This window comes from Carcharodon carcharias, chromosome 8, assembly GCF_017639515.1.
Source record: "Carcharodon carcharias isolate sCarCar2 chromosome 8, sCarCar2.pri, whole genome shotgun sequence".
Classification (NCBI taxonomy): Eukaryota; Metazoa; Chordata; class Chondrichthyes; order Lamniformes; family Lamnidae; genus Carcharodon; species Carcharodon carcharias.
This window is the reverse complement of record NC_054474.1, coordinates 43653167-43667916: the sequence shown is the minus strand read 5'-3', so window position 1 is coordinate 43667916 and position 14750 is coordinate 43653167. Positions and strand designations below refer to the sequence as shown.

General features: G+C 39.3%; 1 protein-coding gene across 6 annotated transcripts in view; it reads right to left on the bottom strand.

Annotated features, from left to right (window-relative positions):
• LOC121281172 (F-box/LRR-repeat protein 3-like) overlaps positions 1–10992 on the bottom strand; it is a 36939-nt gene extending 25947 nt beyond the window's left edge. For 3 of the 6 annotated variants that reach the window (XM_041193913.1, XM_041193910.1, XM_041193915.1), the window contains exons 1-2: positions 10898–10992; positions 1027–1092 (exon numbers count right to left, since the gene is read on the bottom strand). The gene's annotated coding sequence lies outside the window, so the exon portion shown is untranslated. Of the gene's footprint in view, positions 1–1026; positions 1093–10609; positions 10665–10691; positions 10842–10897 lie in introns of those variants that run through there. The other 3 variants (XM_041193911.1, XM_041193912.1, XM_041193914.1) reach the window with 3 other exon arrangements.
• Positions 10993–14750: the final 3758 nt, after the last annotated feature.

The window sequence follows — 14750 nt, the reverse complement described above, 5'->3', positions numbered from 1 at the left end:
GATTACACTACTGCAAGTTAATGTTTCTATTACCAACAGTTTCAATTAAGGCATTTATACCTTGCCAATGATGTTACTTCAGACATAGAGCCACTCTAACTTTTCATATTAAAAATATATTTTTAAATTAGGATATGAAATAATTAAAACAATTTTATATTCCTTTTAAGAACAAATGAAAAAGGATGACAACCAATGAGATTCTTAGCAAAAATATTCATGAAGGTGTTAAGCATCATTATTATTTCAGCATTTGTGCATTTTTCAGTCCTTCAGCAGACAAGCGGTTTGCAGTTGGAATTACTTTGTTTAACATTTAGTAAAACATTCTAATTTTAGAATATAGAATTGATAAATTTATGTCAATGTTTTATCTTCACTGAACTTCTACAGATGTTTTTAAAAACAAAAACTGCTACTAAAACTGAGTACCATGTCAAGATGCATTAAATGAAGGTGAGCACCAATTTACTTTTGACTTGTAATTACAAGGCATAGATTAACTTCAAATTAGTAGCTTATCAGAAAATGCCATGGGTAAAAAAAAGTTACCAAAATGTTAGATGTTTTAGCTTCCAACTAATACAATAAATCAGAATTTAACATGCGGTGTGCAAAAGTCACCAACTACAGAATGCCAATTAAAGTTTCCTTCTGCAAAAATGAAGGCTGTAAATAATCTATAAATTTAAATCTCAATCTATATACAAATATACACATATATTTCACTTTTTTGAAACTATGACATTCAGTGCTACATTAAGTGACAAAAGAAATAACCTTAATTTTGTTTAGAAATTAAGGTAATATAAATGAAAATCCATAGCAAGGCATTAATTAGTACAGGATTTATGCCAGAAACAAATCAGGAAAAATAGATTCTACAGGTATAAATTGCACTTGGAAGCGAGATAAACTCCATACTCTAATAACTTATGGTGTATTGTTAATAATGATAAAATCATTTACAAAAAATAACTACATCACTTGTATTTTAGGGTGGACTATTATTAAAGTGCTTAATACCTCCCAGGTCTTTATGAGACGAAGCTTTCAATTTTTTCCAGAAGATTTTCGGCCATCTTGAAAATCCTGTTAGCAGGGATTAAAGTTAGAAGTTTCAGGAAATTACATCCCCAACAACTATATATGTTAATAATTGGTCACAGAGACAGTATAAATTTCTATTCCCACACTCTCATTCTGCACATTACAAATCAGTGCCACCAGCAATAATGCAACAGGGACACACTCCCCTTGTTGGTTCCTTTTCAAACTTCTACGTTTAGAAAATATTCACATTTAGACTGCCAGTGAGCCAAACATAGAAACTTCTACATGCATTAGATAAAATTATAGAACTACCCTATTTTTGGTCTGCTAATTAGGCAGGTTCGGTGACTGGATAAGAAATTCCTCTCAGATCCTCCAAGCTTTGAAAATGAAAAACAGGCAATGAATGGTCTCTACCTTAAAGCAAGTTGTACAGAGGACAAAGGCTCAAATATCATGAACAAGAGGTCAGTTTGTGATAGTTAATCCTAACCCAAGTTAAAATTAAAGATCATCTCCTTTAAATCTTTATTATACTATGGAATTAAATTTGTACTCTTTTGCTTGTTTTTAAAAGTTAATGGAATAACTGCATTTCATGATGCTAGTTATTATTTACGCAAGGCAATAAAACAATGAAATCAATTCAGTTCCTTCAATTTTAAAGACAGCGTGGGTAATGTTTGTTTCACCACACGGCCACCACCCCTCCCAGCCAAAGAGAACTTAATGTACATATTTACTTTCAGAGACACAGGTACACTGTTACAAATACAATGTTTTATAAGATTGTTATGTTTTGGGACTGCATATTTATTTAGGATAAAATGGAGGAATTAAGGGGGGTCGTGTGAGCTATTCAGAATTCTGCTGACAGGAAGCCTGGGTATTAAAATTTAAGGTGGGGGGGGGAGGGGGGTTGGGGGGGCAGCAGATTGTTTTTCTAGGAAAGTGTTCATGCCTGTAAACAACGACCAAAGCATCTGTGTTGACAATGAACATACTGTTAGTCTCAAAAGTCCCAGAAAAGTGTTAGCAATGTCAGGTTTTGTAAATGGCAAATGGAACTTGCAGTGAGAGGGGGAGGATCTGGTTGTCATGGTTCATGCAGGTACCAACGGCATAGGTAAAAGTAGGAAAGAAGAGCAGCATAGTCAGTACGAGGAGCTAGGTACTAAATTGAAAAGCAGAATCTCAAAGGTTATAATCTTTGGATTATCTGAGCTGCGTGCAAATTGGCATAGGGTGCATAAAATTAGAGAGATGAACACGTGGCTCAAAGACCAGTGTAGGAGAAGTGGGTCCCGGTTTTTGGGGTACTGGCACTAGTACTGGGGAAAGTGGGGGTTGTACCACTGGGAGGTCTACACCTGAATGGTGCTGGGATGAGCGTTCTTGCAAACCGCATAACTAGGTTATGTTAACTAGGTTAGTGAGGGAGAATGGCAGGAAGGGACAGTGAGAAAAAAACCTAAGAATGTAGCAAGAATCAAGACTAGGTATCACAAAGACAACAAAAAAAACTAAAGGTTCTGTATCTGAATGCACATAACATTCATAACAAAGTAAATGAATTGATAGTGCACATTGAAGTAAATAAATATGATCTGCTAGCCTTAACGGGGAAGTGGCTGCAGGATGACAAGGAGTGGGTCCTGAATATTTAGCGGTATATGCCCTTCAAGAAGAAAAGGAAACTAGGTGTAGGTGGAAGGATAGCACTGCTAATCAAGGATGGTATTTGTGCAATAGTTCGAGATCATCTTGATTCAGAAAATCAGGACATGGAATCTGTTTGGGTGGAAATGAGGAATAGTAGCGGAAAGAAGTCACTAGTGGGAGTGGTCTACAGGGCTCCTAACAGTAATCACAGTGTAGGGCAAAGTATACAAGTAGTAAAATTGGGTGCTTGCAATAAAGAGAAGGCAATAATCATGGGTGATTTTAATCTACATATAAACTGGAAAAATCAGATTGGTAGTAGTCGCCTGGACGAGGAGTTCATAGAATGCTTTTGAGATAGTTTCTAAGAACTGCACGTTCTGGAACCAACCAGAGAGCAGATTATATTAGACTTGGTATTGTGTAAAATGACAGGATTAATTAATGACCTCTGAGTAAAAGGCACCCCTAGGTAGCAGCAACCACAATGTGATTGAATTTTACATCCAGTTTGAAAGAGAGAAGAGTGGGTCTAAGACTAGTATTTTAAAATTAAATAAGGATCACCATATGGGCAGGAAAGCTGAGCTAGCTGAAGTTAACTAGGATACTGGGCTAGGGGGTAGATCAATAGAAAAGCAGTGGCAGACATTTAAGGGGATTTTTCAGAATACTCAGAGTAAGTTTATTTCTACTATAAGAAAAACCCTCAAGGGAAGGACACGCCATCCATGGTTAAATAAAAAAGTTGAGGAAAGTGTGAAACTTAAGGAAAAAGCATATAGCTACGCAAAGATGAGTGGCAGGTCAGATGATTGGTCAGAATATAAAGAACAGTAGAGAATAACTAAAAGGTTAAGCAGGGGAAGGAAATTTGAGTATGAGAGGAAGCTAGCTGAAAATGTAAAAATGGATAGCAAGAGTTTCTACAGGTGTTTAAACAGGAAAAGAATACATAAAATGAGTGTTGATCCTCGAGATTGAGAATGGGGAGTTAATAGTAGACAATAAGGAAATGGCAGATGAAATGAACAAATATTTTGCTTCTGTCTTTACTATAGAGGATATAAAAAATATCGCTGTAATAGCTGTAAATCAAGAGGTGGAGGGGAGAGAGGAATGAGTTTAAACTGCAATTTTTTCATCATTCATTTATGGGATGCAGGCGTCGCTGGCTAGGCCAGCATTTATTGCCCATTCCTTAATTGCCCTCGAGAAGGTGATAGTGAGCTGCCTTCTTGAACTGCTGCAGTCCCTAGGGAAGTGGTACTGAGGAAGCTGATGGAGCTGTGGGTTGACAAATCTCCAGGTCCAGATGAACTTCATCCTAGGCTCTTAAAAGAGGTGGCTAATTAGGTAGTAGATGCGCTGGTATTAATTTTCCAAAATTCCCGAGATTCTGGAAAGGTTTCAGCAGACTGGAAAGTTGCAAATAAAACCCCACTATTCAAGAAGGCTGCAAGGCAGAAAACAGGAAACCATAGGCCAATTAGCTTGATGTCTGTCCTGGGGAAGGTGTTAAGAGTTGATCATTAAAGAGGTTATGGCTGGCCACTTAGGAAAAAAAGGTAATGGGGAAGAGTCACCATGGTTTTGTGAAAGGGAAATCATGTTTAAACAAGTTATTAGAATTCTGTGTTCTGGATAAAGGGGAGCCTGCAGATGTACTGTCCTTGGATTTCCAGAAAATATTTGATAAGGTGCCAAAGGTCATCAAAGGTCAGGAAGAGGATTAGCAGGCTGGCAGAAAAGAGAGTATGTGTAAATGGGTCTTGGTCTGATTGGCAGGATGTGACAAGTGAAGTCCCACAGAGGTCTGTGCTGGGGCCTCTACTCCTTACAATTTATATCAATGATTTAGATAAGGGGAGTGAAGGCATGATAGCTAAATTTTCAGATGACACAAAGATTGGTAGGAAAGTATGTTGTGAAGAAGACATAAGGATTTCGTAGATGGATATAGATAAGTTAAGTAAGAGTGCAAAAATCTGGCAGATGGACTAAAATGTGGGAAAATGTGACATTATTCACTTTGGCAGGAAGAATACTTAAATGGAGAACAACTGCAGAATTCAGAGGTGCAAAGGGATCTAGGTGTTCTGGTGCATGAGACACAAAGTTAGTATGCAGATAAAACATGTAAACAAGGCGACTAATGGAATGCTATCCTTTATTATGAGGGGAATTAAACATAAAAGTAAGGATGCTATGCTTCAGTTATACAGGGCATTGGTGAGACCGCATCTCAAATACTGCGCGCAGTTTTGGTCTCTTTATTTAAGGAAGGTTGTAAATGCATTGGAAGGGGTTCAGAGGAGATTTACTAGATAGATACCTGGATTGAGCGAGTTGTCTTGGGAGAAAAGGTTAGACTGGCTGGGCTTGTTTCCACTGGAGTTTAGAAGAGTGATACTTGACTGAAGTATATAAGATCCTGAATGGTCTTCACAAGGTGGATGTGGAAAAGATATTTCCTCTCATGGGTGAGTCCAGAACTAGGGGGCATTGTTTTAAAATTAGGGGTTGCCCTTTGGACATATGAGGAGAATTTTTTTCTGAGGGTTGTGCGACTTTGGAACTCTCTGCCTTAGAAGGCAGTGGAAATGGGATCACTGAATATTTTAAAGGCAGAGGTAGATAGATTCTTGTTAGGCAAGGGAATCAAAGGTTATCAGGGGTAGATGGGAATGTAGAACTCTAAACAAACAGATCAGCCATAATCTTATTGAATGACGGAGCAGGCTCGAGAGGCCAAATGGCCCAGTTCTGCTCCTATTTCATATGTGTTTAGTCAATGTTGCTTTTAGTTTGTTTGTTACAGTAAAAGTCTTAAAACATGAAATCATGTTGTGCAATTCCTTTGTTTGCTACTGGGAATTTATATTTCTTTTTAAAAGTTATTGGTTTCTACAGGGGTCATAATAACACCCAGAAAGTCATTAGCAAATTCAGGCTATATGCCACAATCTATCCCCAGTCATTGAGGATATATATGAGTATATCACAAAATTATATTGGTGTAGCAGCTTTCAACCAGGGATTGCATTACCCTGCAGAATCCTCAGAATTGAATTTATATTTGCAACAAAATAAGTTAATAATGCTTAGTTTCATTTAAGGTAATCTCAATAGTGTCATTACCAGACATTGATTCAAGAACAGTTTTTTCCACCTTAAGCCATACTATTCATCTGCTCAGCCCCAGTCAATGCATTTTCCTCTTTTACAGGCAACGACCTAATTCTCTTTTAAAAGATTTGATGGATTCTGGTCAGCGACGATTTGTCTCAGAAATAAACATTCGAACTCTCAGTGTACAAAGAATATCTTCTCAATCTCCCCTTTAATTTAACTCCAACCTGGTGCTGTAATAGAAGCAGGCATCCCCGAGAAAACATTTTCTAGTAGTTTATTCATTTCAATAGTTTAATAAAAGTCTTTATCATATGCGTGAGCTGGACACAAAATTTTAAATATTTGAATTAATTCCCCATGACATCATGCTGAGCAACATATGCTTATTTACTGGAATAAGTAATGTACCTCACATAACATCAGAACCATTAATTGAATAAGGTATTTGTGTTCCTATTGCAGAGCATGTAGCAGTGTAAATATCTTCAGGATCAAATCTTGTTGCTGCGTATATGTGTGGAAACTCTTTTAAACAGAAAGTGCTGGAAATACGTAGGTCAGACCTCGTTTGTGGAGAGAGAAGCAGAGTTAATGTTTCAGGTCAATGGCCTTTCATCAGGACTGACAAAAGTTAGAAACATAATAGGTTTTATACAAGTGAAAGGGGGAGGCTAACTAAAAAAACTAAAGGGAAGGCAGTGGAAGGGTGGAAGACAGGAGATTAAATGACAAAAAGATTTATGGTGCAAGGCCAAAGGCAGCTGTAAGGGGGCAAGTAAAGAAACAAAAAAATGTCTAGGAAAATGAACTTAGCTATCCTCATTGTTTCCAAACATCTGAACATGGGACCCTAAGACCAATATCTCTCTCACAATTCGACAATGAAAACAATGGAGCGATTAGTTAATAATCGCAATTTTAGGACAAATACAGGCAAACAAGTCCAAATTTCACTCTGTAGATACCATCCCAGTTTTTGCATTACTCCCTCCTATATCCCAGCCCAACAATCGCCTCACTGTTCTTTCCCCTAAAACAAGATTGCTTCCAGCCCAAGCCCTCCAAGTATTCTCTCACCTGAACGTGCATCAGTTCTTGGACTGGCCGCATTAGCAGTAATTTTACTACCAGATATTGTGTGTGTGATTGTGTGTGTGATTGTGTGTGTGTTGGGGGGGGAGAAAGAGGAGAAACTTATAGCGAAGCACACGAAGACAGAGAAAGACCAAAATAACTGGAGAATGAAAAACTCCTGAATTTTGTCTATGATCACTACCATAAGAGATCTAATGAAACATCAAAAGATATTGTCTGAAACTAAAGTTTCCAACAGGTTGCTAGGGTAGGTTTAGGCAACAGCAGCATGTGACCTACCCCACTGCACCTGACCTACGAGGAGAACATTAGGATGTAGGACTAACAATGTCAGGAAAACATTAACTCAACGACTTTTCTTTTATAGAAGTTACAAGAACAACAGTGGTGATTAAGCAGTTTAGTTAACACTGTAAACTAACAGCAAAGCTCAAGTAGTTTATAACTATCAACTAACTGAACTCATTAAAAATACTGTTTTGCTGTTGGCCTCATTTTTGGAGCACTAATTGGATCACATAACCACATGACACAAAAAGTCAGTTACCAGGAAGCCTTATGCAGAGAAAAGGAAATGAACGGCACTGAAGCACTGAGCTGCTTCAAAAGAAATCAATTTGACACTTTTCAAACATTGTACCAGGGGTTAAAATTCAACTATTTAAATTGGATTCCTCAAAATATCGGAGGAAATTGCTTGTAAGTTTAGCTAACTCCTGCTATGATAAAATACAGAAAATAAGACTCGCTTCCAGATCATTCCAGGCAGTCATGCAAATACTACTTCCAGCTCAAAGCAGCTGAGTGTTGCACAAAGCTCAAAATTCGCCGAAGGGGACGGCCTCGTACAGGGGCATGCAGAGGCTGAGGCCACATCACACCAGAAATAGGTATCAGCTATCTGGGTCCCTCGTGTTGTTCTTGTGCCAAGTATCCAAACACAACAGGTTGAGCAGGTTCTGAAGCACCTCTAGGGATTTTCACTCACTTTTAGTAGTTTACATCTGCTACCTTTTAAAAAGTTATGTTGTAACGAAAAGTCTGAGGCAAGAACAAGCAGTGAGTGGTGATTTTACAGATTTAAGAGCTGTCTTATTAGACTTGTTCACTTTTTTTGGATGTGGCTTGAAGGCTGCTAAATGGTGCCTCAGCTTTCACCATATTAATAACCTGATTGAAAGAATAGCGAATTGTGTGTTTTCAGATTACAGCAAGTTACATAGAAACAAGAAATTACAAGGACTAAGAAAGTGGAGAAAACAATGACAGATGAATCTCAATGAGACAAGGTTATCCATTTTCAACTAAGAAGAATAAAGCAGGAGATTCTCAAATGAGAAGCAAAACAGTTTAGTTATTTGTGCATGCAAATCACAAAGCTGGTGCACAGGTACAAAAGTAATCAAAAACTCTAACTGAACGTTAACCTTTATCTCAATGGGGCTGGAAAATAAGAGAAGAAAGCTATGATTCAGATGTAGAAGCTTGGTCACCAACTGGAGTATCTGTATTCAGTTTTGGACACTAAATCTCAGGAATGATATATTTACCTTGGAGACAGCACAGAACAGATTCACCAGAATAATAGCAGGGCCTATAAAAAGGTTTACATGAAGGAGGCAGGTTGCATGCATTTGATTTTAAATCCTGAGTTTAGAAGGATTAAGGGGTGATTATTTGAGGTCTATAAATTTATAAAGGGATTCATTTAAGGTACAGACTGAGAAACTACTTCCTCTGGTGGGGAAAATCCAGAACCAGGGATGGGAGTAGGGGGATATAATCTTAAAACTTAAACCAGGTCATTTAGAAATGAAAAACGGTAGACAGGAACTTTTCCCCAAAGGTGTAGATGCTGGGTCAATTGAAATTTCAAGATTGATATTATTTGTTAAGTAAGCAAAGGTGGGTAAATGCAGCAAAGTATAGATCAGCCAGAAACTAAATGAAGAATGGGGCTGCATTTCCTACTCGTTCCCAACTTTCTTTGATCCACAGTTGGGGTGTACTTTCAGCTGCTAGGTTCTGAGCTCTGGAATTCCAACCCTAAACCTCTATGCCTCTCTACACTGCTTTCCTCCTTTGAGACACTTGTTAAAACCTTAAAATTTTTGGTGACCTGTCCTAATAATTAAGAGGTAAGATATATAGAATGGTTACTGTACAGGGGGCCAATGGCCCGTGTTGTCCATGACAGCTCTCTGCAAGAAAACTCAGCTCGTCCAACTCTCCCACCTTTTCCCTGCAAAATTTCTCTTCAGCTGATTATCCAATACCCTTTTGAAAACCATGGCTGAATCTGCAACCATCATACTCTCAGACAGTTCAGTGCAATCCAGATCTTAACCACTTGCTGCATAAGAAACATTTTTCCTCATCAGTGTACTCTGGTTCATGAGCCTTCCACCAACAGGAACAGTTTCTCCCCACCTACTTTGTCCAGACCCCTCTTGATTTCATACGCCTCTATCAAATCTCCTCTTAACCTTCTCTCCTCTGAGGAGAACAATCACAACTTCTCCAGTCTATCCTCATAACTGAAGTCTCTCATCCCCAGGACTATTCTTGTAAATCTTTTCTGCACCTTTTCCAATGCCTTCACATCTTTCCAAAAGTGTGGTGTCCAGAATGGATTGAACCAGTGTTTTAAAAGATTCACTAAAACTTCTTTACATTTGTACTTTATGCCTCTATTTAGAAAGGCCATGATGCCACATGCTTCTTTAACTGCTTTTTAAACTTTCCCTACCATTTTCAACATATACCCTCATATGCCTATCCTAATTTTTCCTACAAAAATGTATCATTTCACACTTCTCTGCATTAAATTTCATGTCATATGCCCACCCATTACACCAGCCTGTCCATGTCCTCTTGAAGTCTATCACTATCCTCCTCCCAGTTCATAGTACTTTCAAGTTTTGTGCCATCCACATAAGTAGGTGATTTCTGGACAATGAGTTTCATGATTGTAAAGGATGAGTGTTCAGCAAGAACTAACAGGATTGAGCATTTGAAGTTGAACTTTAGGTCGATCAGAACACCAAGATTTGCAAAATTTGATGTGGCCTAAAGGGGTGGCCAATGAACTGAATGAAGTCAGCACCAAGGAATCAAACAGAGTGTATGTCCGAGGTCAAAAGTAAGAACTTTGTTTTTTCACAATCGTCAATTGGAGGAAGTATAGGTTCATCCTCCAGTAAAGCAGCTTTAAAGTTAAAAACATATGTTGCGGTATTAATTTTATTTTTATTGATTGTAAAGGATATTCCAAGTAGGCTGGTGTTAATGGCCAAGCCCAGAGGCAAAGTAAGGAGTATGACAGTCAGGGCATTTTAGTCAATGATGATCTACAGTCAGGAAAAACTCATTGGCCTATATAATTCAGGGAGAGCTCACTATATAGAGACCAAGTGGCAAAATTGTTTCTCCTCCCTAAAAAACGATGGAGACTTAAGTCAGTGAGAAGGGATGTATAAACAAATGACAAGATACCAACGCAAATGCAAACACATCAGGATGGTTTGTATGAAGGTTGCATTAAGGATCAGTGATTTTGGACAGCATTCAACCCTTGCTTAGCTTTCCCTCTACAAACCTGACTGATGATTGACATCCTAAGTAACCATGGCAACCCTAGTAGTGTTGATAGCTGGTTACCTACCATAAAAAATATCTCATTTAAACTGTCGATTCAATAACGCTCGCCCAAGCTTCCTGCTGCAAATTCATGCTGCGCAACAAACCTTTCTCTCGAACCTGCAGCTTCTCAATCTGGAATCTGACTCGATTCTTAACAACACAGAGGGGTCTGCAAGAACGTAAGGCCCAGGTCCCATGATTCAACCCCACACGCACTTCCAAATATATCACGCCAAACCTTCCTCACCACAAAACAATAAACAAGTTCATTATTATTCTAAATAACAACGTGAATTGTTTCCCTACTTACTTTCCTATTTACTGCGCCACTTGCGCACCTTTCAATGGTCATTTACACAGCGCCACCACCTCCACATCAGTCACTCTGATTGACGTGAATATTAGCCAATCAGAAGTCAACTGGAAAAGGAAAACACAATCCTCATGGGTCACAGGCGGGCAAAAACTGTTGTGACCGGAATACACACGTGACGACGAACCAATCAAAACGGAAATTACGGTACAGGAGGCGGCTCGATAATGATTGACATTTAGATTAACCAATAAAGAATCGCTTACTGCCAGGGCGGTTGTGAAACAGTCACCAATGAGGCACGGTGGGAAGCGCGGTGCATGGCTGGAGTTGGAGTTTGATTCCCAAGGAACGCTGCGTGAAACGGTTTTAATAAACTACAATCCCATAACACAACGGTGCCAGTAGAGCTGTTAATATAAAAGTAAAATATTGTGGATGCTGGAAATCTGCAACAAAAATAGCTGGAAAAACTCAGCAGGTCTGACAGCATCTGCGGAGAAGAACACAGTTAACGTTTCCAGTCTGTATGACTCTTCAACAGGACTAAGGAAATAGAGAAATGAGGTGAAATATAAGCCGGTAGAGGGGGGTGGGACAGGTGGAACTGGATAGGGGGCCAGTGGAGGCAAAGAAGACATTGCCAAAGATGTCATAGACAAAAAGTCAAAGGGGTGTTGATGGTGTGATATTACCTAAGGAATGTGCTAATGGGAACATTAAGGAGGATAAGCAAGCAAGCAGGACAAGCTAGTGGCAGATGGCCCTAGTGGGGGTGGGAGAAGGGATCAAAATGGGCTAAAAGGTGGAGATAAAACAATAGATCAAAATAAATTTAAAAGTAAGTAGGAAAAGAAATATATATATATATTTTAAAATTATAAATGATTGGAAAAAGGGGGATCGGAAAGGGGGTAGGGACAGAGGAGACAGTTCATGATCTGAAATTGTTGAACCCAATATTAAGTCCGGAAGGCTGTAAAGTGCCTAGTCGGAAGATGAGGTGCTGTTCCTCCAGTTTGCGTTGAGTTTCACTGGAACATTGCAGCAGGCCAAGGATGGATATGTGGGCATGAGAGCAGGGTGGTATGTTGAAATGGCAAGCAACAGGAAGGTCTGGGTCATGCTTCGGTCTGTCCACAAGCAGTTGCTTTATTGGGGGTGTTCTATCCCTCTTTTTAAGTTTTGCAAACTCCACCACTGAAAGATTAAAATACTTGTTAAAGGCTTTTAATCTCTCATCAAAGTCGGCTGAGGAGTCATCAATGCCTTGCATTAGGATCACTTGTCCTGCAAAACTTTCCTGAACAAATATTATATTGATATTATCTCCTGGGTACAGTTTCTGTGGTCTATCAATTTCTCAGATCACAATGATGCCCTAGAATACGAGTGCCTGGCATCCCTTAAGGCTTTCTACCAGCTGTTTCTGTCAAAGGAAGATAAGGTTTTCCAGACCTTATTGACTTAAATTTATTCTACAAAGTAAATTATTGATTTACCTTTATCTTCCCCTTTTAAGTCCCCTTAGAGCCAAGCATTCCAATGTTCAATAATTTTAGCAAAGAGCTGACACAAGTTACAAAAATGCATTCTATTTTGGTAGAATTGACTAATTGGAACTGTATAAAATGCTGGTTAGGTCACAGCTGGATTCTTGCAAACAAGTCTGGTCACCACATTAAATGAAGGACCTAATTGCTCTGAAGAGAGTGCAGAAGAGATTTACATGAACGTTGCCAGGGCTGGAATATTGCAGCTAAGTGAAGACATTAGGTCGGCTGGGGTTGGTTTCTTTAGAACAGATGAGGCCGAGGGGTAATTAATTGAGGTATACAGGATTATGAGGGGCCTAGATAGGGAAGACTTGTTTTGCCTAGTGGAGAAGTCAATTACCAGGAGGCACAGGTAGAAGGATTAGAGAGGATACTAGGAAAAACATTTTCACCCAGAGTAGGTGTCTGGAATTCACTGCCCAGATTAGTAATTGAGGCAGAAACCCTCAACTCATTTAAAAGGCACCTGCATCTACACCTGATTTGCTGTAAACTCCAAGGCTATTGCCCGGATGCTGGAAGGTGGGGTTAGAATGGGCGGCTAGTTATTTTTTCAGCCGCTGCAGACACGATGGAGTGAATGGCCTCTTTCTGTGCCGTTACTTTTCTACGGTTTCTAAATACACCAAATGAGCATAAAATGTAATAACCTGGACTGCGTCTGATTTACCTCTTAGTCCTGATGTACTCCAGTAGCTTAAAATTTTCTTCTTCATGATGACCACTTTTGCGTCTGATTTGTTCCTTGTATCAGGCGATTTAAAAAGTGATTCCTGGCTTTGGCTGAGTTTTTAACCTTCGGTTTTTTTCAACAGAGCTCTGTCACCACCATGTTGTAAGGGATTTTTCATTAGGTCTCATGAAGAGGTTCAGAGGCTTGTAAGATTAAACTTCCAAGGGTCATATTAACGCTGTTTCTCTCTCCACAGGTGCTGCCAGACCTGCTGAGTTTTTCCAGCACTTTCTGTTTTTATTTCAGATTTCCAACATCTGCAGTATTTTGCTTTTATTTGAGTTAACTCCGTGCTTACTTCTACACAGTCTCTTAGACTGACATGTGACCATTTACATCATTGTGGGCAGCACTGTTCTCCAGTCCCACATTAATCCTTGCTATGCCAAAAACCCTTATACTAAAAGCTTGCGTATAGTCAAGTCTACTGGTGATTTGATGGCCATGTTAGTTCCCCCAAAGCTGTTTATCCAGGTAATTCTGTTTTTGTTTTGGATTTCCAGCGTCCGCAGTTTTTTGTTTTTATCTCTGTGTTAAAAGCAATTCCTTTCTCATGTATTAATGTAATGGTTTCCATGCTTGAAATCCATTCTCAAGTCTGAAGGAAATCTTTTCAACTTTTATCTAAGTTTGTTCTCTGCATGTGGGAAAAGGTGGCAAAGCCATATTTATTACCCATCCCTGAAAAGGTGGTGATTGTGTACTCCTTGAACTGCTGGAGCAGAATTTTATGACAGTGGGATTTTACGCTCCCGCTGTTGTCAATGGGATTTATAATGGCACACTGCATTATACAGCCCCGTCCCCGCCGAAACAGGGCTGTAAAATTCTGCCCCTGCAGTCTACTGTGCCCAAAAGATGGAATCCCTTTCCAGGGTTCTGTTCCCTGTGTACAGCTTCTTGTTTGATCTATCTTCGTGTGTTAATCTAGAAATTGAGTGGTGTCGTAAGGGTTTGTTCAGTAGGCATCACAAAGAGGTTCAGAGATTTCTAAGATTGAACACTAGTATTTATTAGTAACACACAACTAGATACATAGGTACAAAGTATAGCCCAAACTAGGAGCTAACTTCACATTGATTCCTACTCGAGTCTCTCTGTACAGCTGTCTCCTATCTACTATCATGTATCTCTCTATGCCATACTGTGGATGGCACTATTCTCTAGTCCCACGTTAAACATTGCTATGCAAAACACCCTTAAACTACACCTGCGCCCAAGTCTTTACCCAATACATTTACAGTACAATCTTTCTTTGTGCTACCTCTTCTTCCCAACTCCCCCAAGTCTCTGACTTTATAAATTCAGATGCTCTGCAGGCAGGACAATTCTTCCAGCTTGCGTTCTGGTCATATTTGGAGGACTGGTAGGCTTGTTTGCTTTGGGCAAGCTTTGTTGCCTTGGAGTTGAAATTGTAGTATTGTTTGTTTCTGGCACTTGATTTGTCTCCATCTGATTTACTTAAGTGTATAGTAGGAGGTTGCCTCAAGGGATGAGGAGGAGACTTCTTCTGCTCTGCCTGATCATGCCTGCTGAGATATGTATCAGATATGACCTTGGT